This window comes from Odontesthes bonariensis, chromosome 14 (assembly GCF_027942865.1).
Source record: "Odontesthes bonariensis isolate fOdoBon6 chromosome 14, fOdoBon6.hap1, whole genome shotgun sequence".
NCBI lineage: Eukaryota > Metazoa > Chordata > Actinopteri > Atheriniformes > Atherinopsidae > Odontesthes > Odontesthes bonariensis.
In genome coordinates this window covers 9,532,414-9,558,555 of record NC_134519.1, presented here as the reverse complement: position 1 = coordinate 9,558,555, position 26,142 = coordinate 9,532,414, and the positions used below count along the sequence as shown (strand labels likewise).

General features: G+C 41.0%; 1 non-coding gene across 1 annotated transcript; it reads right to left on the bottom strand.

Annotated features, from left to right (window-relative positions):
• Window positions 1-13,970: 13,970 nt before the first annotated feature.
• trnal-uaa (transfer RNA leucine (anticodon UAA)) lies at window positions 13,971-14,053 on the bottom strand. Its single transcript has one exon. It is a non-coding gene; the product is annotated as a tRNA-Leu (tRNA).
• Between the last annotated feature and the right edge of the window lie 12,089 nt (window positions 14,054-26,142).

The following is a 26,142-nucleotide window of genomic DNA, read 5'->3' as shown; positions in this document are numbered from 1 at the left end:
ACCTGGAAGGCATGGATGCACTGATCTTTGCACCTGACCTTGATGTAGAGGAGAGTATTCACCAAGCTTTGCACTAAAATGGGCTCATTACAGCCTTTTTCTCTTCCTGTCTTGGATTCTGTACCGGCCATGGCTGTGAGTTGATCAACACTCGCGGGAGACTGTTTGATTTGTGTAAATATGTTTAAAATGCACGAGGATTATATCTGAACAATAACCAGGACATGATTTAAAGGGGAAACCTGGACCTTATTTCTGGCATAAAATACGTTCATCTACTCACGATAACATTTTGGTGAAAGATATTTAAGTCGGGAATCTCTGAGACTTGGTCATGAAATACACATACACACACAAACAGGTATTCTTTGTTTCTTTTGTTTTTGTTTGAACAGATTCACCAACGATCTGCTGCTAGGAATCATTTTTACTTTGTTCGCCCCCAAGTGCAAAGACGCTTAAATCAAGCGAGGATGCCGTGATGCAATGCCTCGCTGTTTACAGACCTGCCAGGTTGGGACGGCAGGCTGTGAAAATCACTGACAGTTCGGTGAGTCCAAAGGGTTTTCCTTATGATTTCACTTCATTTCAGACTTTAATGGCTACTCCTCACTTTTGTGTTCAGCATGATTCTGAAACGTAAAGAAAATGTGTATAAATGTAGATAAACTGAAGACAGAAGTCAGTGGGGTTACATGGCACTGAAAGGATCAGATTATTGGCTAAATTACAATAAGAATGAGTTGAGCGAGGGTAATTCTCCTTGGATATATGGCGGTGAATGAATCGAATCAAACTCAGGCATTCGAGAAAATGGCGAACAAAGAGCAAGATGAAGCTACGTCCCTCTACATTTGGTCTGTGATGAGCTGCTTGTTGCACAAACACGATGCCCAACGGAGCATTCTCCATCGCGTTGTTTGTTTCTGACGGCGACAACAACAGGAATATCGTCTCTTCTGGTTCTCGATCCTGGGAAAAAATCTGGAGCATGTGCAGAACGCAAAGTCTAATTCACCACGTGCTTCACCGTCTGCAAGCAGGTTTAGTTTGACTTTCAACCGAGTTATCTCAGGGTCTTAATCCGATCCAATTTCTTGTCAGATTAAGGTGTCTACATGCACTTAATAACTCAATCTTATTGTAATTTAGCCAATTATCTGATCCTTTCAGTGTCATGTAACCCTACTAAGTGTTTCATCACTCATTGAGAATTAATTAAAGTGGATCTGATAAACGGCCTTTTTAATGTGCATATTCAGTCAGTGAACTGATCAGGTTTGTGCTCGTATGGACTGATGTACAACAAAGGGTTTCTGATGATCAACACTTCCGCTCCTCTCACAGCTTCGGGCTAATCTGCATTTCCCCTGTAAGACTTCTTTAGTGGTTTCTGAAATGTGCCGGTTGTGCTTGTGTTGGTAGATCAGCACGGTTTTAGAATATCTCCCGCAGAACTGGACCCTTCCGTTGGCACGACTCTTTGCACTAATTTGCCCCGTTTGGTATATCTGGACCTACTTGTCATGTTGCTTTGTGCTGGTTCATTTTTGCTGTTAAATTTGAGTTTTGTGAGAGAAAAGAGGTGTCGATGTGGTGTAATCCAGCTGTGAGTGTTCATTTCCCGGAAGAGACGACCGACCAACAGCTCAGACGTCTGAGCTTCTTGTCGGCTTTGTTGCCAAAAAATAGAAACCTGAAATTAGTGAAAATGCTGTGTGTAATCTCACACATTAATCAGATAAGTTGCATGAAGCTCACTTTCAATGTTCTGGCTTTGTCATGAAATCCAGGTTTATAAAATACAGAGAGGATGTTTCTAAGTATTATTGAACCAGGTATGTGTAAAAACTAGGGCTGGACGAGTTAACTCGTTATTATCACGTTAACTCACCGACTATTTAACACGATAAATATTTTATCACGCATTAGCGCAGGTTTTATTATTTTATTTTATTATTGTAAAAGTCTGTTGCTCACAGGCTTTTATTTTGTAAAAGTCTGTTGCTGTCTGCTGTGGAACCGGAAAAGAAAGTAATCGGCGGATCCACCAAACATGGACAAGGGTACGGAACTTTTACTCGGCCATTTTCATTTTAAAGTTCTTCCAGACGGCGGAGTCGACAGAACCAAAGTCATCTGTAAACACTGCCAAGTTGAATTGTCTTCTCAGCGTAGTAGTTCCAGTCTAAAATATCACTTAAAGGCAAAACACACAACTGATAGCAGCAAGTTATTCAAGGAAACAGACAGTGGAGCGAGGCTTCTACATAAAAACTACAGAAAGATGCTGATGTTAAAAGTGTGTTTGCACAACAAATGTTATGGCACTTTCATTCATATGGCAGCACATTTAAAATAAAACTAAATGCTAAAAGCTATACACTACTTTTGAATTCATTTTGGATTTTGCGTACAAATGCGATTAATCAGGGAAATCATGTGATTAATTAGATTAAACATTTTAATCGTTGCCCAGACCTAGGGAAAACATTCATATTTATAACAATAATCAAGAGGAGTTGCCACAAAGTGAATGGAAGGTCGGACAACAAAGCTCCGTGCAGCTTCATCTGCATCCAGCCCTCTGAGCTCCAGGAGGTGGTGCAGAGAAGCAGCCCTGAATAAGAGGTGTAGCTGCACAGTGAGGTTTGTCAAGTCAATCAGCTAAAAGTACATGAAAGCTTCCATCTTACTTACCATGTTACTGGTAATAAATCCAGAAACTAGTGGCAATTCAAAGGTAAACGAGAGTCGGTGGACGTGTTAAGGTCACTGCTTCCCCCGTGTGAACTTTGAAACTGCACAGTTTAAAAGGCTGATTGAAACGGTTAAATGTCACTACAGCCAGTAGTCCATGAAGAGGACATTTGGATGTAGGTGACTGTTTTAACAAAAGCCGGAATATTTTCCTCACCTTCACCAGTTATGTTGTAATGTGTCAAACGGTGACCAAAGAAAGTCCGAAATGTCATTTTAAATTTCAAAGTGGCGTCGCTTTAAAACGTGTGTGTGTGTGTGTGGCACCATCAAAATAACAGCTCCAAGATCTCTGGGGTGGCTTTGAAGCTGCTGAACAACATTTAACCTCAAATTATTTTAAGACCAAGAACTGGAAGATGTCTCAGTTGAGAATGTGTCCGTTTTGTTTTTATTGTAGCAGCTCGAGGCCATTTCTGCCCTCTCACTACTTCTCTGTTTTAAGCTCTGTCTGCCAATAAAGGCTAAATGTTTTAAGTCAAATATATTTGTAGCACATTTCATGTACAAAACAATTCAAAACAAAGAAATGTTTAGGAGTGTGATTTAACCATACATCACAGCGTTAATCTGCATGCGTTTGCAGCAAACTTTAAACATCAAATCGCATCAAAATCAAATTTATTTGTATAGCACATTTCATGAACAAAATCATTCAAAGTGCTTTACATAAAATAAAAGCATTGCAGCAGGGAGTGGAAGAAGCATTAAAAATACATAATGGAACATAAAGAGAAACAAATTAAATAATTTAAAAACTCAAAACAGTCTGGATAAGTTAAAAGATAGCGTGCAGATATTCATGCATAGACACATGAGAAAAGAAATGTTTTTAACCTGGATGTAAAAATGTCTCCATTTGGTGAAAGTTTAATCTCCACTGGCAGTTTGTTCCACTTGTTGGCAGCATAACAGCTAAATGCTGCTTCTCCATGTTTAGTCTGGACTCTGGACTGGACCAGCTGACCTGAGTCCTTGGATCTAAGAGCTCTGCTGGGTTTATATTCTCTGAACAGATCACAGATGTAAGCCATCAGCAGGCTTTTAAAATCTATTCTGTGACTGACTGGAAGCCAGAGTAAAGATTTTAAAGCTGCTGTGATGTGTTCAGATCTCTTAGTCCGGGTTAAAGCTCCAGCAGCAGCGTTCTGGATGAGCTGCAGATGTTTAATGCTCTTTTTGGGAAGTCCAGTTAAAAGAGCGTTACAGTAATAGTCTACTGGAGGTGAATGCATGGATGAGTTTCTCCTGGTCTGTTTGGGAGAGGAAACCTTTAATTCTGTTGATGTTTCTGAGATGGTAAAAAGCTGCCTTGGTGACAGCTTTGATGTGGCTGCTGAAAGTCAGATCTGAGTCTATCAACACTCCGAGGTTACCAACTTGGTCATTGACTGTATTGAGTGATTCTTGGACCGCTTCTGTTCACCCTATACATGCTGCCTCTGGGTCAAATTCTGAAGAACTCTAAAGTCAACTACCACAGCTATGCAGATGACACACAGATATATCTCGCACTGTCTCCAGATGACTGCAGTCCTATAGAGTCATTGTGCGACTGCTTAGAGCAAGTCAAAAAGTGGATGAATCAAAATTTCCTTCAGTTAAATCAAGAAAAAGCTGAGGTCAGAGAAGAGGTTTGCTCTCAGTAAACACCTTGAGTCACTGTCTCTAGGAACTAAAGACCAAGTCCGGAACCTCGGCGTGCTGATAGACTCAGACCTGACCTTCAACAATCATATCAAATATTTTTTAAATCCAGGTTAAAAACATTTCTCTTTCGTTGTGCTCATGGTTGAGTTCCTTTAAATCATTTTAAAGCGTAATGCTATAAATCCTCTTGATTGTTTTATATTTCTTTTTTCCCCTCTTCTTTGATTGCTTTTAATTGTGTTTTAATTGTAATTCTATTTTTTTTTAATTCTTTAAATTGCTTGTTTTTGTGCTGTTCTTTTTAAATGCCTTGTCTTTATGTAAAGCACATTGAGTTGCCTGTGGTATGAAATAAATAAAGATGCCTTGCCTTGTAAGGGCCTGAGTCTCAAGATATTTACCAACGCTGACCCTCTTCTGTTTGCTACCAAACAGAATGATCTCAGCTTTTTTTTCCTTCATTTAATTGTAGAAAATTCTCTTTCTTTTAACAGAACTATCAAAGGAAAAAATACATTCTTATGTTCTAATCAGGATCATCTTATTTATACAAACACAGGAAAAAAAACATTAAACCAGTCTCAAAGTAAGGCTACGATACACCAAGAACACTTCTTTTCAATGCCGACTCCCAAACAGCCTTATTTTTTTTTCTGTTATGAATTAAAGGTAGGGTAGGAGATCCTGGATTTTGAGTCCAGCGAAGCTGCATTTTGAAAATACACCGGTAAAAAGTCCCAACCATTTTCTTCACTTTCCCCCCGAAGGCACGCCTCTAGAGTACATGAACGCGCACGAGCGCTGTTCTGACAGCAAGCATCGATCGTTGCCGTATTTAGTTTATGCTAACTATACGTTTAATAATGCAAGGTGCTAGCCAAGCTGGCTCTAGTTTAGCTTCCTGCCAAGCTTCTGGACGCGTAATTCGGTCACGGAGCAGGGTACGCGCACAGGGGGAAGGAGGGGGAGGGAGGAGCAGATTGCAGTTTGATAGACGGCATCAGAATCCAATCATCGTTAACGGTCCGTTCAGTATGATTGGATAGTGTTTTTCCTAGATTGTACGTTCTAGGGGCCACTAAAACTTTTCATATTTGTGTCAAAACTTTTAATTAATTGGTTGCAATGGGGGTGTGAAGAGTATTTCAAGCAATATGTAAAAAAAAAAAAAAGATCCAGAAAAAGATCCCCTACCCCACCTTTAATATATGTGGCTTCAGACCGATAAAAGGCTGTCAGCTTCTAAGAGAGCCAGCGAAATGCAGCTCAACTGCAGTCCACCGAGCAACAAATGCCTCCCTGGTGACACCTGCCGCTGTCTTCATCTGACTGGCAGCCTGAAGGCATCTCACATAATCTGTCAAAAAACGCAGAATAGCCACACCTGAGGCTTTCTAACGCTCACTAACAATGTAGCTGCTCACACAAAATAAATGAAGTCAATTCTTTAAAAAAAAAAAAGAAGCAAGAATTCATCTAGTTAGCAGCAGGAGTTTGGGGCAGTTTTTATCAACTTGATTTAAACCTAATATTCACAGACGAGTGCTTTATTAATAAATGATTGACATCAGGAAGATGTGAGAAACTCGGTCTCTGACCCTAAAAACTAGGATTACAGATGTTGGCCTCTGTTTCAGCTGGGATCAAGTTGTTTGTGGGGTAAATAACCTGAGCTGAAGGTTCTTTAACAACCTCGTCCCAAAAGAAAATGTGGAATAGTCCAAAATGCAGCAGTGTCACAGTTCAGGGTTGAAAAATGTAAGATGGCAACGTGTGTGTGTGGCTGTTTTGTGTTCATGTTAGATGATACAAAGGAGGTCCATGAATATTAAAGCGTTTTTTTTTTTGTTTTTTTTTTAACGTGAACCATGTATTTAGTAGCATTTAAACCTCATGAATGGGAGTTCTAACTCTGTCTTTTAAAGGCTGCCCACGACAGGAAAGACTCACAATAACTATGAAAGGATGGTTTTTAAACATTGTTCATTTTGCCTGTGACCTGCACACAGAGATGAATCTTTTGAGGCTATTATGTTCTGTAAATGATGGAATATTTAAAGATTGTTGGGTCATATAACAGTTATTATATGGCAGCACTGATGCATATACATGGTTAATCCTAAAGTAATGAAAACACAGCAGTTACATGCTAATTAAAACATAGATTTTGACATTTTAATCAATTTTTTTTTATATGTTCCAACTTTAAAGAAGCTCACAAAGAGGGAAAATAAAAGGAATTTATTTTAAAATGCTTCCTGTGCCTTTGAGAAATGGAAAGGCTATTAAATTCTTGTAATAAATCAAAACCAAATGGACTTATGAGGACATGTGGCAGAGCAAAAGAGTAGAAAACTGCATGTTCATGGGGCCGGATGGTAAAAGCGATATTTCACAAACTGAAAGTGAGAGCTGCGAGCTGGCTGCCTCCTTAAGGACTTGGATGTGCATGAAAGGTTATTCCGATTGGCCTGATATCAATTTGTGTTAAATGAAGAAGTAAAGTTGAAGATAAATAGATTATCTCATGTGAAATGTGCCTCTTACTAAGCATCATTCCTTCTGAAATGAGTTGTGATAAACGTGCTCGCTTCATTCTCCGCGGTAAATAAATTGTGAGGTCTTAGAGCCGAGATGCAGCTTCTTTCATCTCATATTCTGCTACATGCGAGCAAAAAGATCAATGGTCAATATTACATGTTCGGGAAATTTAGGAGGCCTCGGGGTATGAATTAAACTGCAGGCACCTTCAGTCAAGAGGAACTCCATCCTTCACAATAAATAAAGGCTCGATTGGAAACTGAAAATTGGAAACGAGGACTGTTTTTGGCAGATGGAAACGTCACTGATGCTAAAACGGAGTGTCTGCGTTTCTCTGCCCAAACAAACGTGTTACGTGAGCGATTTATCTTGTTTTCTAAAGTAATTCAGTCCACCGAACATATTTATCATTTCAATTCAAAAGGGAATTATCATAGTGTTCGTCTTCCAGCTTTGATTCGCAGCAGGACTGTTCTTCAAATCCGCTTTAAAAGCCAAGGACAAGGTTTCTCATGAACACATTATTGCACCTCCACCTTGATGTGTTATTCATGAGGCTTTAGAGCAAAGATTTCTGCCGCATCGCTGAAGGTTATGAATGCAGCTCATAAACAAGCTTGAAAGTGAAGCGAGTTCCAGGGAGCATCAAAAATTTAAAGCACTTGTTTAACTTGTTGGAGCTAAACAAACTCTTAGCTATGAGAGGATGTTCCACACTGATCAGTATCAGTATTTTCTTTTATTTAATATTTGCTCAGTATAGATTATAAGGCTATGGTGATTTAAATGCTGCCTGTTAACCAAATAAGTGGTGATTCCCCTTCTTCTGCTGCTCCGACACAGCTTTAAATCCCTGTTTTATTTACAGTATTGTCCAAAAGTCTTGAGCCAGCCGTAACTTTTTAATATATTGTCAGAAAAACAAGAAACGCGTGCAAACATTGATGTAAATCCAGCATCCTACACTGGAAAAAATCTAAATCTTACCAAGTATATTTTTCTCATTGAGTATCTCATTACACTTAATATAAGACACAACTGCCTAACAAGCACCATTTCAGCCAGATATAGGGACTTGTTTTAATACAATACATCTTGAATATCTTAAGTGAAAAAGTCTTAAACATCTTGTTTTGAGTCATATTTAACATGAAACAAGCTTTTTTTTTTTTTTTTTTTTTCATTTGAAGAGGTTTTTAAACTAATTTCAAGATCACCTTTAACTCAAAAGTCCCAAATATCACATCTTATTTCAAGAAATCTCGACAAGCCGATTTTCACTAGTTCCATTGGCAGATATTTTTTGCTTATTTCAAGCAAAAACGTCTCGTGTTTGTTGTTTTTCTAACTTATTTTTGGAGGGGCATTTTTTCCAGTGCACCCTTCCATGGAGCCCATTTCTGATGAGGCTTGGGCCAACAGCAGATGGATCAGCTGAAGGTCCAGATGCATCTCTCAGCTCCTGTGTCAGGTCTTTGCTGGATTTTTTCCTCTTTCTTAAGGACATCACTTTCAGATCCTGTTCATCTGCTGGAGATAGTTCTTTACACTGGAAAAAATGCCCCTCCAAAAATAAGTAAGAAAAACAACAAGTACAAGACGTTTTTGCTTGAAATAAGCAAAAAAAAATCTGCCAATGGAACGAGTGAAAATCGTCTTGTCAAGATTTCTTGAAATAAGATGTGATATTTAGGACTTTTGAGCTAAAAGTGATCTTGAAATTAGCTTAAAATTAACATTTAACAAGATATTCCAGATGTATTGTCTTCAAACAAGTCCCTATATCTGGCTGAAATAGTACTTGTTAGGCAGTTGCGTCTTATATTAAGTGTAATGAGATATTTAACTAGAAATGAGACAAATATACCGTATTTTCCGCACTATAAGGCGCACTTAAAAGCCTATAATTTTCTCAAAAAACAAAAGTGCACTTTATATATGGACTTATTCTTGTTAGCTTACGGACCCCGAAGCGATTTTGTGTGGTACACGGCGCTCTGTCAAAATGTTTTAGTAAGACTTTGGTAAACTACAAAGCCGCACCGCAGCATTACGGCTACAGTAGTCATGAGCGTAGCGGAGTAATATATATTGTGATTCACCATAATAATAACAAAATTGAACAGAGAGCAGCGGGTAGAAGCGTCTCTACAGTCTCTATTCGACTAAAGGCAACAGCGTTAGCACGGGACATGAATATCAGTGTAAACACGGCGTTCAAAGCTAAACTGCGAGCTGCGTGGGAGCAGTGGATGACAGAAGGCGAATACACATTCACCAAGGGAGGGAGACAGCGCCGGGCGACTTTCGCTACTATCTGCCAATGGATCGTGGATGCCTGGGCTAAGGTATCAGTCTCAACTGGTCCGAGCTTTCACGAAGGCCGGTGTTCAGTTGATTTGTGCTACTTGTCGAGAATTGCTACTTTGTGGTTTTGCGCATGCGCCGAGCTGATTTTATAAGTTTCGTTTTCGAATCATCACTGAACTGCCAGGTAACAGCAACGACACTGTTTTGTTTCGCTTAATGCGCCTTATAGCCCGGTGCGCTTTATATGTATGAAAAAAGATCGAAAATAGACCATTCATTGACAGTGCGCTCTATAGTGCGGAAAATACGGTACTTGGATTTTTTTTTTTTTTTTTTTTTTTTCCCAGTGTAGGCCTGACACTGCTTCTTCTTCTTTTGTCCTCCACTTGTCCAGTGTCCTCATGTTTTAAGGACACACTGCACACCATACTGAGATATGCCAAGTTTCATCACCTCATTGGAGCAAAAGTGCTATTCTTTTACTCAGATTGTTATTTTTTGCACATTTCTAAATGCAACCAAAGAAATGGGAATTAATTATGTGCCTTTGCAACAAGGTGCCTAAAGATACGTTCTTGGAAGGACAATAAAGTAAAAATGAAAAAAACTCAATATTAATTTCTCTTCAGAAACGCAGATTTTTTTTTTTTTTTTTTTTTTTTTTTTTTTTTTTTTTTTTTTTTTTTTTTTACTCAATCATGTTGCTTACCTGCTTAATTGATCACACGTTTCTCCAGCTGTTTTTTTCAGCCTATTTGTTGCCTCCGTCCCAACTGTTTCTAGACGTACCAAATACAAGATGAGCTCATACTTTTTCATCCATCCATCCATTTTTCTTGCCGGCTTGATCCAACTCGAGGTCCCTGGAGCCTTTCTCAGCGGCCTTTAAGGCTGGAGGCGGGACACACAGGGCTCATTATTCATAAAATGGTAAAAAGTCCAACTTTTAACACTTAAACATATGTTTTCTGTGCTCTATAAGATGAGATTTTCCATTCAGCTCCCTAATCATAGAGGTTGTTGAACCACGCATCTTTTTCTCTTTCATTCCCCATGTTAATCCCTCATTTTCATGCCGCATATATGCAGATTCAGTGCGGACCCAGTCTAGCTTTAGAGTGGAAGCCCAGCTGCTTTGTGCAGGTTTGTGATCTCTTTACTGCAGGTGCAACATTTTTAACTATGGGCCATATGGTCTGGAACTCTTGAGTCAGTGTGGTGGAGATGTTATGTCCAACGTTCATTACCCAGAATGTAGGAAACAATTTTACAGCCCACAGAAGACTTCTCTGTAAAACTCCCTGCAGCCTGATCTGTGCTCCGCTTTCAAAGGAGCTCTCCATGCCTTTTCCTTTTGAGCCAACTGGCCGGCCGGTCGGGCAGCAGGTCTCCACCAGCCTGCAGCTGCTGCTGTGCATATAAAGCAGAGATACACTGCACTCATCACCAGCATGCTCCTTTGGAAATTAGGCACAATTTCAAGTGTGGATAAAAAGCAAAGCTGTTCCTGTGTCATTCGGCTAAAAACTGAGTCATCATCTCAGAGACACCTTCAGCTTTTAGTGCTTCGGTCATGGTTTTTGGTCTGTTTTTGTTTTGTAAAATCTCCTCACTTGTATTTTAATCTTGTATATTTTCCGTCTCCTGTGCTTTCTTATTCTGTGTTTTATATTTATCTGTTGTTGCTCTTGTTTAAATTTGCCGTAACTTGGCTTGTGTCTCTATTGTTTTGCTCCGTCCTTGTTTTTCCCTTTTTTTCTGGCTATCTTGCCCTCATTAGTTGTACATTTGTTTTCTTCCCGTTAGTTCTGTGTATTTATAGTCTACCCATGCCTGTTTTATTTCAAATTTATCTTTAGTGGGATGACGGTCCACTGTGGCTGGCTTAGGTGAGTTTGTGGAAGTGTTTTTGATGCTCCTGAAGCTGGAAAGCGTTAGAAAACACTCAGTGAGACTGTGTGAAAATGGAGGAAAGTTAGTGTGTGTGTTACCATCATGATAAGTAGCAAGGTGTGTGGTTTTCTACTGGGTTACTGTTAAAATTGGCTTTGTTAAATGCTGTACTTTTCCACGATGGATGACCTTAAGTGATCCAGGAATAGGGAGACAAAACAATTAGCCTGGAAAAGCAGGTGCAAGATTCTCACACGCATTATTTGGCTTATTCAGAGAATATGTCCAATCATACTCGGTCGAGTCTGAGACCAACCTAGGCATATAAATACAAAATGTTACCGGAAATCGGGGCTCGATCTGACGGATTTTTCCTGCGACAGGTCTGTCATACTGGGTCCAGTGCTGATATACTCCATTTGTTACCACCAATAAAGACTTTATTTAACTTGAGATTACTCCGGCTTGTTCTTGAGCTTCCAATGAAAAAATTGAGCTAACAGTTACAAAGGACCAAAGGGTAGCTTCGAACCATCTAAAGGCTCGTTTAACATTGGATTATGTTGATGCTCTTTAATCTCCCATCAGGAGAATGTGTATGACGGGGAGAATGTTCCTGCTTTCCAAAGATGGCTTTACCCATCTGCAGTTTGAGAAAGATCACATGGACATTTGTACGAGAACCCAAAAGTAACTGAGCTCAACAACCAAGAGAGAAATAGGCCAACTGAGGAGAAATCAGAACTCTGAGTGGACCAAGCCAAGGTCCACTCAGACAACAAGGCGATTTGGGCAGGAAGCCAAAGGACAGCACTGACGGGTTAAACTGTTTGGGATAGAAGTGGGTCGGGCACAAAGGGCTGTTTTTGGGAGGATGGTCCAAGTATAAGATGCAAACTGTATGAGGCACTGGGCACGTGGGTGGTGGTGGAATCTGAACTGCTTTAGCGATCAAACAGGAGGCAGGTCGGGGAGAAGCCTGGTTGATCTCAGGGGTGGAGCTGAGGGCACGAAGGAGGGCGGAGCCCAGGTTGGTGGGACGCTGGCTGAGGACCAGGAGACGGCGAAGAGAGATGCTGGACCTGGCAGGAAGTTGGGCCGAGTCAGCTGGTGGTCAGCCAGAGTAGATGATTCTGGCTAAAGGTTGAGCCTCAGTTTATTTGCTCAGGGATGAGAGGACTGAAGGCAGACTAAGCAAAATACGTGTTGTTGGCCAATTGAAATAAAACCATTGTGGGATTAAAGCCACATTGTGCAACATAATCTAATGATGGGGGGTTATGCTGGTCTATGCTGTGTTTGTTAGAAGAAGGTTTTATTTTGTTCTTTTACAGACCATCATGATCAGTATGAATCAGATTAAACATATTTTATGTGACGGGTTTCTATTTCTTATCAATATTAATCCACAGAATTATTAACAAGTCCTGTCGGAGTGTTTTTCCCAAATACTCACACTTTCCATGAATATTTATCTGCCTCACGTATGAAAAAATGCTCTCAAAACTGCTGTCAAAGAAAGTCAATTGTGTTAAAATTAGATAAGAAAAAAACTAAATGGAGTTTCAGAGATAAAAGACCCAACCGAAATTAATTTGTAATTAAAAACAATCTGCTTCATTATACTGCATCACTTTCAGCCTCTTTCTCCCCTCTCACCTCATTTATATGCAACCCTCTTCTGAGCTTTTCAGTAGTCCACTCAGCATCTCTGTGCAGCCGTTCTGGAAGTTGCCAGCAGAGGAAAAACACTCCACAGACCATTTTGTACCAAAGAAATGTCACTTTGCTAAACTCTGACCCACCAGGTTGGGACAGAAATTCCTCAAGTTTTGACATAAGGGATGCTTTAGTGGTGAGGGATCCACAGGGAGCTGAGCCAGTTCTTAAATAAAGACAAGTTTGGATAAGTTTATTCGCTCACTGCTGTAGTTTGGTTCCTATAGATCAGAGCCGTTTGGACCCAGTTTCCACGGAAAATAAAACACTGGGAGCTGCAAATACTTTGACATTTTTTTTTCTTTTTTTTTACCTTTATGCTTTTGTATAAACAACTTTAGTGTGTTGCTTACGAAATCCATGAAGTGCTACAGAGAAAATGAACTTTTATTTATGTAATGAACACATTTTGAACTCTTCAAAAAATAATAATAAATAAAAACCCACCGAGTTGAATGTCTCTTTCTCACCACAAATTAGACATACTGGTAAGCCACTCCCTTCAGAGGCAAATGCAAATTAATCTGCCCAGGAATCATTAAATGTTCTATTTTCTTCAGATTTTTCTTTTCTTACATTTCTCCATATTTGGCCTACCTGGGGTTGAAAGTCTCGATAACTTCACAGCGTTTTGGCGGGCAGATTCACTTTCAGCGAGTGTGAAGAATATTTTAAGCAAAAAATTAAAATATAATAAAAATTAATAATATAATATTTCAAGATCACAATAATCTTTCAATTTAGAACTATAATAATAATAAAAAAACAAACTAACACAAATAAAAGACATTTCAATTTGATACTTTTTAATTTATTTTCCCAAGCCACGCGGAGCCGCAGCATAAGGAAGCCGACCCCTGCTATATATAAAGCAATGTTCTTACCTTTTTTTTTGGCAGACTCTTTTATCCAAAGCGACTTACACTCATATCCCAGGTTGGATAAAGGGGGTCCTGCCAAAGGAAAGACTGGAGGTAGTACCTTTCATGCAAGTGGGATTTGAACCCTCAGTCACACACATGACAGCAGCAATCTTACCTCTACCTTCCAGGTTTTACTTCAGTTTATGGGTTAGATACTGAAATGTTGACATATTCTACCAGGAGTGGGGTTTGAACCCACGTGGGCATTTGCCCATTGGATCTTAAGTCCAACGCCTTAACCACTCGGCCATCCTGGTCATGATTACGGGCTACGTATACCATTATCTAAGGATAACGGGTGAACATGTTTGGTTAGTTCAGCCGTTTAAAGTTAATTTTCTCATCATTACCAACAGTGGGACTGCATGGACGTCGGCTACAGGTTGGAGCAGGGTGGGTTAAACTCTCGACTAAACTCATCGCATCACACAGAGTTACACAAGCATGCTTTGACTTATCGTTATAAATCCGCTCCAAGTGTCACAGCCGCAGCGATGAACAATGAAACTGGGTATTAACGCTGGAATCGCTCATTTTCAAGCTCACCATAATCGCCTTGTGGTTTTGTGAAAATCAAACCGCATTTTTTCAGGCGACCGTGTCATGATTTTTAGAAAACAAAAGGCCGATTTCTTGTGAAAGCAGGATAAATTAACTTATCATCAGTCAAAAACAAGCTGGGTTACGGAAGCCCAGAGCGGACGTGGTACATATAAACTTTTTTTTTTATGGTTTTCTCGAGATAACGAGATAATTTACCGATGGTTTTCGAGATCACGAGATGACTAACTTTTCTTGAATGCTCATGATCAGTTTCTCGGTGTTCTCAAAGCCTTTCCAAGAACGGACTCAAGCTGAAAATGTCAGATTTTGGAGAACCCGACATAGATCAACGCATCAGATTTTACTTCCGTCGAGGTCTAACAGGCTGATAACTTTCATATCGGCCCGCGTCATTTAAGGAGACGGCCGGCTCGGCTGCAGCTCAACAGGCGTTTACACCTCAGTGATCCTGCTGATGTAGTCGACTTCATCAGTGACCAGCTGAGGGGACCAGGCCGTCTCCATGGTTACCGAATGATGCACGAGAGGTGCTGTTATCGTTTTCTTGAGATAAACATGATTCCATTCTTCAAATGCTTGTCACACCAGCGGGATTTGCTTTGTGCATTTTCACAGCAGAACTGTTACACAAACGCTCCACATTCCATGTTTGATTCATAGGCTACTTTACTGAGTTTTCAATGAAAGGGGGGTGAAAATGGGTAAAAACCTTTGCCAGAAATACATATAAACACATATAAACAGGGGCGGACTGGGGAGAAAAAGTGGCCTCGAAAACCATCGGTAAATTAACTCGTTAGCTCGAGAAAACGATCAAAAAAAAGTTTATACGTACCACATCTGCTCTGGGCTTCCGTACTGCGTTACCTCAAGAACAGAATAATCAACTCGTGATCTCAGTCATGGTTTCAAAATAAAGAAGTGCAGGCGAGGTGGCTCTGGGCCTCCGTAGAAAGCATCCTCTCTGAAATTAAACTCAGCATCTTCTGTCTCATGTTTCACTCGGATGTTTTGCAGACATATCTAAACTTCTCTAGGTTAAAGCAGAAATTGTGGGGCGCCATCTTTGTGCAGAGGCTGCAGCTCCAGGTCCTGAAGCTGCATGTCTTCCCCCACTGTCTTTCAAAAGCCCCCCCCAAAAACCTAATAAATAACCACAGACACTGTATTTCAGTTTCGTAGTTTCCCCCTCAGATCTGCTGAAGATGGAGCTGTAACCGGCCCACACTTATTTCCTATTTAAAGCTCTTCAGAGGTGGAGACAGTTGAGAGGGATGCTGGCATCTCTTCTACCTTCCCTTCTTTCTAAATGTTAGTTACCCTTCAAACTCTCCCACTGTTTGTGTCACTGTGTTTGCCTCTCAGGATGTATTATTCCCCTCTCACATTTCCCCCCCCCAAGGCTCGCTGTTTTCTCTCTGTACAAACATTTTCACATTGTTTTAAGACCTCTCTTCCCTCTGATTTGAACATTAAACAGCCAGCTGGCTTCTCTGTGTGCGGTGTGACTGCAGGCCATGAGCGTGTGATGCTCATGTTGAGTGTGTGTTATCTGATTCCCCTGCTGTGTTTGCTCCCAACAGGTTTCTTTATCGTCTCATTCCCCTGCCATCTTTACTCTCAGTAGGTCTTCATTATCGGATCCCCCTGCTGGCTCCCTGCACACTATCTCAAATTCTCTCGGTTTTCTGGTCTTTTTCTTGACCGTGCATTATCGACTGAATGCAGCCAAAAGCTTTTCTCTCTAAATGTGCTCACTTGATATTCTGCTCTGGACCCGATCTGTTGAACATGACACCATCACCTTATCCCCAGGCAGTTCTGTGTTACACAAATTGGTCTGAAACACCTGCTGTGTGTGGAATCACAGTTGTTCCAACCAGTGAACACTCAGTCATGACTTCAGCAAAGCCAGTAGCCAGGTTTGTGTCCAATAACATTACATGTTTTAAACAAGTTTCCAGCAAATCTGCAATGCTTCAGCATCTGCGGTTGTGTTTCTCTGCTTGTATTTTTCATCATCTCCGTGGAGCTAAAGCTTGGCTAATATTTCAATAACATGCTTGCAAGCTATCTGACGTCATGGTGCTGCACTTTGAACTGACAGCAGCTGTACTGTTCAAGCTACAATTCTTTACCCTCCTCATATCACATATGCTGTGCCTAAAACTGAGAAATCCACCATGATATGACATAATTAACACAGCAACCATTCATAATTAGTATCATTAATCTGTTTTGAAGCTTATATTGCATCCTTCCTTTTGGTATTATCTACTCTCTATTGGTGAAGAAGTGCATCATCGGTGTTACTTAGTTACAGTCTCCCAGCAGGTTTCCATTAAGTGACCACAAAAACTGAGACAGGACACTCAGTATCTGTCAGTGTACGCAGACATGGAAATGGGTTAAAATTAGAGCTTAAAATCACGCCATTTAGTAAAACTGTCTTGAAAACAATGTTAAAGCGACACTATGCAACTTTTTCATGGTCATAAAATTGCTTGGCAATCATCAGATTGCTTGGCTGACCCGTTCTGATGAAAACGGTGACATTTCCATCTCCATCTGGTGGCCCTAGAGCGAAACAGCGCTTGCAACTTTGCCTGTGGCGCCGCGTGCTTTGTTTACCTCTGGAAGTCTCGCGACACACGAGAGCCGAGAACTACTGCTTCATGGCAGGTCGTAAAGGGCTCCGAGCCGAGCCAGGTAGCCTGATAAGCCGAGCCAGGTAGCCTGATAAGACACACCCTCTCTCCATTAGCTGTCGACGGCTCTCCAACTCTCTGCCAGTGTCTTGAAAAATAAACCGCAAATTGCCTCTGGTGGGTTTACGACAGTCTGGCTAGACTGTCGCCTTATTTTCTACAGAGCTCCCCCTACAGCTTTGGGGTGTGTTTTGCATGGTAAACAAACCCCGTATTACTGAAAGTTGCATAGTTCCGCTTTAACCAATTGTAAAAAATGAAAAAAGTCACATGACTGTCACTAGTCACCCAAGTTCGTCTCATTTTCAACCAAATACTTAACCCTAACCCCAGTGTTGGATTAGATTTAAGCATCTAAACTCATTAGGTTTAAACTAACCCCAGTGTTGGATTAGATTTAAGCATCTAAACTCATTAGGTTTAAACTAACCCCAGTGTTGGATTTGATTTAAGCATCTAAACTCATTAGGTTTAAACTAACCCCAGTGTTGGATTAGATTTAAGCATCTAAACTTATTAGGTTTTAGCGTTTAAAACCACATGGTCAGGTTTTGGAACTAAAATCTTATTGGTCAATAGGTTTTGTTTTAATTACAGCCTCTCGTAACTCCTGCTACATAATAATAATAATAATAATAATAGTACAACTTTTCAGAAAGGCACTGATGTTGTCACATTTCAGGCAGCCAATCATATGAACACAAACCAGAAGATAAACCTCTTCTTGCTGCATCTGTCAACCCGAAGCTGTCATCTATGGCATGTCAGACACAAACCAGAACAAAGACAGAAAGCCCATTAGTGTGAGCCGATCAGACACACTCTAAAGGTTGCTGGTAATATTAACAATGTGACAGTAATGTAGCTGGTCTGTTAAAATGAAAATGACCCCAAGCCCTGACCTCCAGGTGACGGCAGACAGACCCTCTGAAATCCTAATTAAAACTGTCCCTCAAGACAGGCCTACTTTTAATAGTAGACTTTGATATTAATTGTACTGCTGTCTCTGATGGACTGGCTCATACAGCAACCTCTCTCTACATTACTAGAGATTACATGACTGACAAACCAAAGGAATCGGGTGAATATGGTTTATCTTAAACAGCGGTTAAAGCGGAGATGTACTGTTGAGATATTGCTGTCATAGACGCCCAAAAAAGCACCCCGTGAGAGCGTGTTTTTGATGAAACACCTGCAGAGACGGTGCTTTTCTGTCAGATGAAAGCCTGAGTGGACACAGGCTTGATGGGTCGTGTCACCATCCAGGGTAATGAATCGGGAGATTGCCATGTATCCCAATGCTGTTGTTTTGTTTCGGCCGACATCCAGGTCACACAATGGGAACTGTGAAAGCTGAGTGAAATGTGTAACCCCCTCATGGTGCACATAGTTTCTAACATGTATTTTTAACCCCTAACCATGCCTAAATGTCAGCAAAGTAGAAAAGTGAAAGGATCTGTGGAAAATGTTGTGTCTTTAGCATGGAAGTTGGCCTCCGTCTGCCCACTCATACCTTCTCATAAGTATTTGATGTCTCGCTACATGACTCTATACATGTTTGTCATCGATTATGTGATGGAGGCAGCGCGATGTTGAGCTTCAGGAACATCAAGTACTAAAGTGAGATGCAACTATAGCCGCTTTCGGACTGTAGGAACCTTTGGCAGTTCTAATAACCTTTTAATCCGCGGGGCCGTTTTCTCCCGTGTTCGGACATACAGGAACTCGGGGCTATCTCCCTTAGTTCCTATAACCATTTCAGCTCCTTCTCCGAGGTCGGGTCTTTTCATGGTTCTATAGAACGCATCTGACGGAGGTGTGTGGTGGTCGGTAGCTACGCCCCATATGATGCTGTCACGGCTGAAATGTTTCATCATACCACACAGACAGAACCGGCGGGTGTTTAATAAGTTAAACTTACACTGGTCTCCTTTGTCCTCTTTTGCCTGCGCTCGACCCTTCGTCTCCTGACTCTCTCTGTGAGCTCTTCCAGCCTCGATTGTTAGACGCCTGATGTGATCGTCCATGATTAATATCACCATCATGCAGACCATGAACACGGTGGCCTCCCCGCTCTCCATATTAGCTTCTTTGTGGTGTTTTTTCTTCTCTCCTTACTTTTACCGTTTTGTTTTGTTTTGTTTTGTTGTTGAATGTGGCGCTAAACGGCTAACGTAACACGTCACTGACGCAGACGGCTGCGCGTGGCGCATCATTCCCGACCTGGTCCCGACTCATGTGCGAATGCAGACTGAAACAGTTCCGCTGGGGAAGGATAGTTATCAGAACAAAATTCGAGTAGGACAGTTCTAATAACTGCGTTCTTCTGTCCGAAAGCGGCTTATTTCTCTGTAGACCAACGTGGTTGGTGAAGGGAAGGTGGATCTTAGGCTGTGTTCAAAACCGCATACTTCTCCTACAACTCACACTAACTTTTTGAGTTAGTATGCGAGTTTGAGTAAGCGAGAAGTTCCCGGATGCATACTAGATTCGCCGAAATGTTGGGTATGCATCATGAGGTTACTACTCATACTCAAACTACCCAAGATGCAACGTAACGTGACGTCGCCGACGTCGTCATTTCCTGTCAAAACGGCAGTTTCAAGCTAGCTACAACGAGGGTAGGTTCACTTCCTGTTTTCAAAACAAAAGCACCAATTGTATCGTAATGGCTTTCCCTATGATAAAAGGCAACGGGTATTTTATTTTGTGAAAATAACCGGAAGTGCGTTACTCACTGCGGCTAGCTTTAGTAGCGCCGAATTTGTGGGAACAAAATTGTAAATAGCCGGTATTTTGTCAAATTTTCAACACGTTGGGGATCTAAACGACTACTTTCTCGCCTGAATATGTTTCAGATGTTGCTAAAGTTTACAGAGTTTAGAGCTTAAGTGAAATCAGCTTCAGGCCGGCTGATTTCTGCTCGGGCAGGAGCGAAATGCATTGTGGGTAAACACTCTGCATACTGTCTGATCGATCACTATGCAGTATGGAAGTATGTAGTATGCGGTTTCGAACACAGCCTTAGCCTTTCCTCAGTCACAAGGTTCCCCAGAGACGATGCAATGTCACGACTGATCGTAAAATATATATCTTGGTCCATAGGAAGAAAAATGCGGTTGTTAAAAAGTTGCTACATTTTCCGTCCTCGTTCCTCTACTAAATTGAAGCTCCCGTCACGCTCCTGCTGATGTTACCACTTCTGCCATGACGTAACAGTGTGGATGCTCACTGTGTCCTGATGCTGTAGAGGGGGACGGTGGATACAAACCCCCTGTCCTTCAAGTGAGAGTTTGCCGGTTCGAATCCTGTCCCGCACTATCTTTTCCACCATGTATTCACCTTTTGGACTCATGTGATTACTGACTTTTCTACAGAGTTCCCACAACATTTAATTGTTGGTGTTAAATATTGTACATGGTTAGTTTTGGACCATATGTAGTTTTCTAACACCAGTTTAATACTCCGTGGTCGCTGTTCCTGTTATGTGATTCGATCCTGATGTCATCTCACAATCTTAAAGCCTGGATTGTGAAACTACATATTGGACATGTGGAGAAACATTCCTGTTTTATCATTTTGGGTGAGAATGGACCGGATAAGGGGAGCGGGGGGGTAATGTGTGTTTGCTTGATGATGCTTCATGCTCGGTTGGATGTCATTATGTTTGCTGTTTAGATGGTAATAATTTCTGCGGGAGCAGATATGTTTTTGGTTTTTGTTTGGATTCCTCCAGGTGCAGAGTCAAGAGGGTTTAAAGATACTTAAAATGCCTTTTCCCACTAGTCACCATGAATCTGTTATAGATATCTGACCAATGCTGCAGCCTCAAGCTAACCTCAGGAGAAACTGAGCCAGCTTTGCATCTGATGAGAAAGACATCTTTTAGATTTGTCCTTTTCAAATACTGACTCTTGTAATATATTTCGTTAGTTGTCTTGATGTACGCAGAGACTTTTTAATGTCTGGCACGATCTCTGGACCTCGTCTTAATGACTGCACGGCGCTGTATTTTTGCCCAGAGGAATTTCCCTCTTAAAGGGATAGTTCGCCTCTTTTGACATGAAGCTGTATGACATCCCATATTAGCAACATCATTTATGAACATCTTCTTACCCCCTGCTGCGTCCTGTGAGCAGAGTTCCAGCCTCGTTTTGGTGTTGATGAAAGGAGTCCGGCTGGTTGGCTGGGGTTTAAAAAATAAAGCGCTTTGCTTCTCAAAACAATATGTGTTCAAAAGAGTAATACATTTGCATCACAAAATTGTTCTCCAGGAAAAGTCAGACCTCACAATCGCTTGGCCCTATTTTCTCTCTACCTTTGTATCACTGCGTGCTGTGTAGACAATGCAGACCGAAGTGCAGACCGAGCAGTAAACACCGTAACAGGTGCAGCTGTTGGCAGGCAGCAGCATGCAGTGATAATATTCATAAAATGTTAATAAAATGTTCATAAATGATATTGCTAGTATGGGATATCATACAGCTTCATCTCAAAAGAGGCAAACTATCCCTTTAAATCTGTCAACCAAACCTAGAAAATAGGCAACATCATCATAATAAACTGGTTTCTGCATGACATATGATGTCAAATCTGCAACATTTGCAGTTCCTTCAGCAGAAGGAAGAGAAAGAAGACATGTCTTCATTTTTGTGGCTGAGGAATTGGATGTTGTCCTGTGCGACAGGTGCATAAAACAGGAGGAAGCACAAGACTTCCTGGTCTCGTGTGGTAGAAATCTGCTAAACACAGTGAACAGGTTAAGCACACAGATTAATAAACTGCGACTTAATTTGGAGACCTATTCTCCTGAGATGCATTATGGTTTTCCATGGAAGCCTAATTTTTCTAACACAAATAATCAATCTGATCTTTAGCTTGGTTGGGAATGGAAATTAAATGCCGCTTTAAGTTATGTCGTATTTTGTATTACAGACACATAATCGCCTGTTTCAAAGGTTCCTTCTGAACTGCGACCTCAGCTCATGACGGCTCAAAATGAATTAACATTATTTTGACTCCAGGAACAACTCTCTGCAGTGAGGTCAGTGAAAGAGACGAGTTAAACTAAGGTGTGGATCACTGCTGTGTTTATTTGAGTCTTTGCTTGTTAGCTGACTTGTCTCTTCATTTCCGTGGTCTCCTTCGCTTCACCCAGTAAAACGAGATGTTCCTCAGAGCTTTGTCTGAAAGGGACATCAGAAGGCAGCGAGGCATTTGTAAATGAATACATGCACATGTTTTTTTTCATGCTAATCCACAACATTTTACTTTGAAGCAAAGGTTCTTTTTACACTACTGCTTTTGTAATGCAGGTTTGGAAACTTTACACATTTAACCCTCGTGCGGTCTTAACATTGTGTTTACTCCCCTTGTCCTACGGGTCAAAAATGACCCGCCCTACCAAAGTCCCAAAATAAAGCCAATTAATTTCATTTTAAATCCAAAATCTATTTTGTATGATGAAACCACCTGTTATTTATCTATATAACTCAATTCAATACATTTTTTTTGTCATGTATTTTTTGTTACACAATACAAAAAGACAATCACCAGTTTTCAGGATTACACTTTTTTTTTATACCACAAACCAATTGTCAGTTGGACCAACAGTTTTCTTGTTTTCTCAGTTTTCTTTTACATAATAAAGGTTTATTATTGCTATTATATAAATGTGAAGTCATTACTTCAGAATGAATTATATTGAAAGGGGAAAAAACAATGAACTTTTTTCTGGTGTTTAAATGTTTTTATAATTCACGGGTCAAAAATGACCCATAAGACCATCTTTGTACCCTAGTGGTGTACAGCCCACATGGAAACATAAACAAACATAAAGTATGACTTTTTCTAATGATGGGGTCCCTTTAGGAAAAGTCATAACATTTCAAGTTGGAAAAAGATAGTTTACGGTATTTTTTTCTACAGCTAAACATGGTAGTGGGTCACTTTTGACCCGCAAGACAGCAGGAGGGTTAAGACTTTTTTTTTTTTTTTGCAAACGAAACACACAAGCATCTTTTAAAATACGATGTTTTGTTATAGATTAAACAACCTGACAGTAACGGCTGGTGAAGCTGAAGCCGTTATTCAGTTAATAATGACAGATAACTGGTTAAAGAACTGCTTTTCATGACAGATGATGCACAACTTTAGTGGCTGTAGCCTCTCAAGTATGAAGAGCGGTTATCTTTGTGATGATTCACATCAAAAAGAAGCACTGAAGCCAACTGTTAAATTGTCTAACAGCAGCGCGGCCGCTGGTAATTACCATCCCCGTCTACTTACTCTCCTGGATCTTTGGTGCGTCTTGCATCATTTTGTGTAATTCCAATTCTTTCAGCCTGATGCAGAGCTCACAGATTTCATCCGCCTCGCTCCACGAAGCCGTACCGAGATCCTCTGCTGCTGCACTGAACACTTCAAGAGGCTGGTAATCAGGCACCGTCAGGTTTGAAGTTTTAAAAGCTGCTGGAGCTTCAACCTGCTGTGAGGTGGAGCAGCTTTGATCAACGCCGCCAGCCATATTACAGGAGCCTCTCCTGGGAGTGACAGGCAAAGACTTCATCGCTTTGGTGCTGAAAGACGGCCATTTTCTCTGGCTTTCCATCTTGTCATGAATGGATGGGAAGTAATTGCCAGCAGCCATTTTTCCCCAGAAGGCATTGTTTTTGTTTAGTTTCAAAGTGGAAGAAACCCATCTGTAATGTTCTAGAATCTTAAAGGTTCAGCATCAAGATTCCACATGATGGAAAATCCCATAAAAAGCCCCCAAAAAAACAACAATGACTTGATCCTACTGTGCCAGATTGAAGCACTGGATTACATTTCTTTACTAAGATAAAAATGAGCGCTGCGGTTTATCTGGAAGCACAGCCGGCAGCTTCACTGCTGATAGTAGTGTTTTAGTCAGACACACACACACACACACACACAGTGACACTGTAGTTTGTAATACATCTTTGGATTAAAGTTGGTTACCTGTGATCTGCTAACAGCATGCTGTAAGTGTTGGGAAACTAAGGGGTTCAGTTTCAAAGCCAAATGTGTTCCTGTTCCTGCCTGATTTACACTTTCCGCCTCTCAGCAGTTCAGGGCCGGTTCTGTTGTGTTTCCCTTTTCATAATACATCAAATGTTCTGGGAGACCGGACTGGATTCTTGCTTTTTAATTATGTGTCTTCAGGAAGCTCACCTGGTAGAGGATAAACAGCAGCCAGACCCATCCTGGACTCTTTAAAGGGATAGTTCGCCTCTTTTGACATGAAGCTGTATGACATCCCATACTTGTAATATTATTTATGAACATTTTCTTACCCCCTGCTGCGTCCTGTGAGCCGAGTTCCAGCCTCGTTTTGCCGTTGATGAAGGTAGTCCGGCTAGTTGGCTGGGGCCACAACAATAAAGCGTTTTCTTCTCTAAACAATATGCGTTCAAAAGAGTCTGCACGGTCTACACAGCACGCAGTGATATGAAGGTAGAGAAAATAGCGCCAAGTGATTGTGAGGTCTGACTTTTCCTGGAGAACGATTTTGTGATGCAAATGTATTACTCTTTTGAACGCATATTGTTTTGAGAAGCAAAACGCTTTATTTTTTAAACCCCAGCCAACTAGGACTACCTTCTTCAACACCAAAACGAGGCTGGAACTCGGCTCACAGGACGCAGCAGGGGGTAAGAAGATGTTCATAAATGATATTGCTAATATGGGACGTCATAAAAGTTAAAAGAGGCGAACTATCCCTTTAACATATTGTGAAAAAGCTTTGAGCTGCAGTTAAGTTTGTGCAGTTCTAAGTAGCTTTAAAGTGAATATCTGCTCTGAGCTCCTTTGTCCTCCAACACAGCCTGAACCCTCTCAGACGAGCTTTCTGTCCTTTCTTTAAGAAGTCTTCAGGAATAGTTCTCCAGGCTTCTTGAAGGACATCCCAAAGCTCTTCTTTGGATGTGGGCTGCCTTTTGTTGCGTTCTCTGCCAACATGATCCCACACTGCTTCAGTAATGTTGAGCTCCGGGCTCTGGGGAGGATTCATCCCTCCATCAGACCTGCTGCCACTGATTTTCAGCCCACTTCTTGTGTCCTTTGGCACAGCTCAGCCTTTTCTCCCTGTTTCCCTTCCTTAAGAACGGCTTCTTCCCAGCCACCCTTCCATGGAGCCCATTTCTGATGAGGCTTGGGCCAACAGCAGATGGATCAGCTGAAGGTCCAGATGCATCTCTCAGCTCCTGTGTCTTTGCTGGATGTTTTCCTCTTTCTTAAGGACATCACTTTCAGATCCTGTTCATCTGCTGTAGATAGTTCTTTAGGCCTGACACTTCTTCTTTTGTCCTCCACTTGTCCAGTTTCCTCAAATGTTTTAAGGACACGCTGCACACCATGCTGAGATATGCCAAGTTTTCAGCTAACAGCTCTTTGGACTGAGGACAAGTTTCGGTGCAATCTGTTGGTTTCCTTAGCTATGAAATAGTTTTTGAATTGGCTCTATATGAATGAATTGGATTATTCTGAAAATAATGATGATTACAATGAATTTAATTCCAATTGGCTTGAATTGGACTATATTATTTAAGTGCCTTGAGATGACATTTGTATTATTTGGCGCTATATAAATAAAACTGAACTGAACTGAATTGAATTTGGGAATCACCTTGTTGGAGCAGAAATCCTGTTTTCTGTCTGTCAAACTGTTTTATCTTTGCTGTTTTTCATAGATGAAACTAAAGAAATGGTAGGTTTTTATTTTCGGTTTACATACAGCTTCCTAACTTTTTGGGAAGCTGTTACAGCTGATGTTGTTTGTCTATAAAAGATGCAAAAGGAGGATCGTTGTCCGATCAGCCATCCTGAAATGTCTTTCTTTCTTTCTTTCTTTCTTTCTTTCTTTCTTTCTTTCTTCTGGTGACCGAAGGACTCAGTCTTGAACAGCACGGCGACCCTTTAACTGTTTTTATGAGACATTAATGAAGTTGATCTTTGAGAGGAGGCGGCGGCTCACTGACGCTGGCGAGCAGCGAAAGCGCACCAGCCTCTCCCTCCTCTCCATCCTCTCCTCCCACATTCGGGTTTGAGGAGAT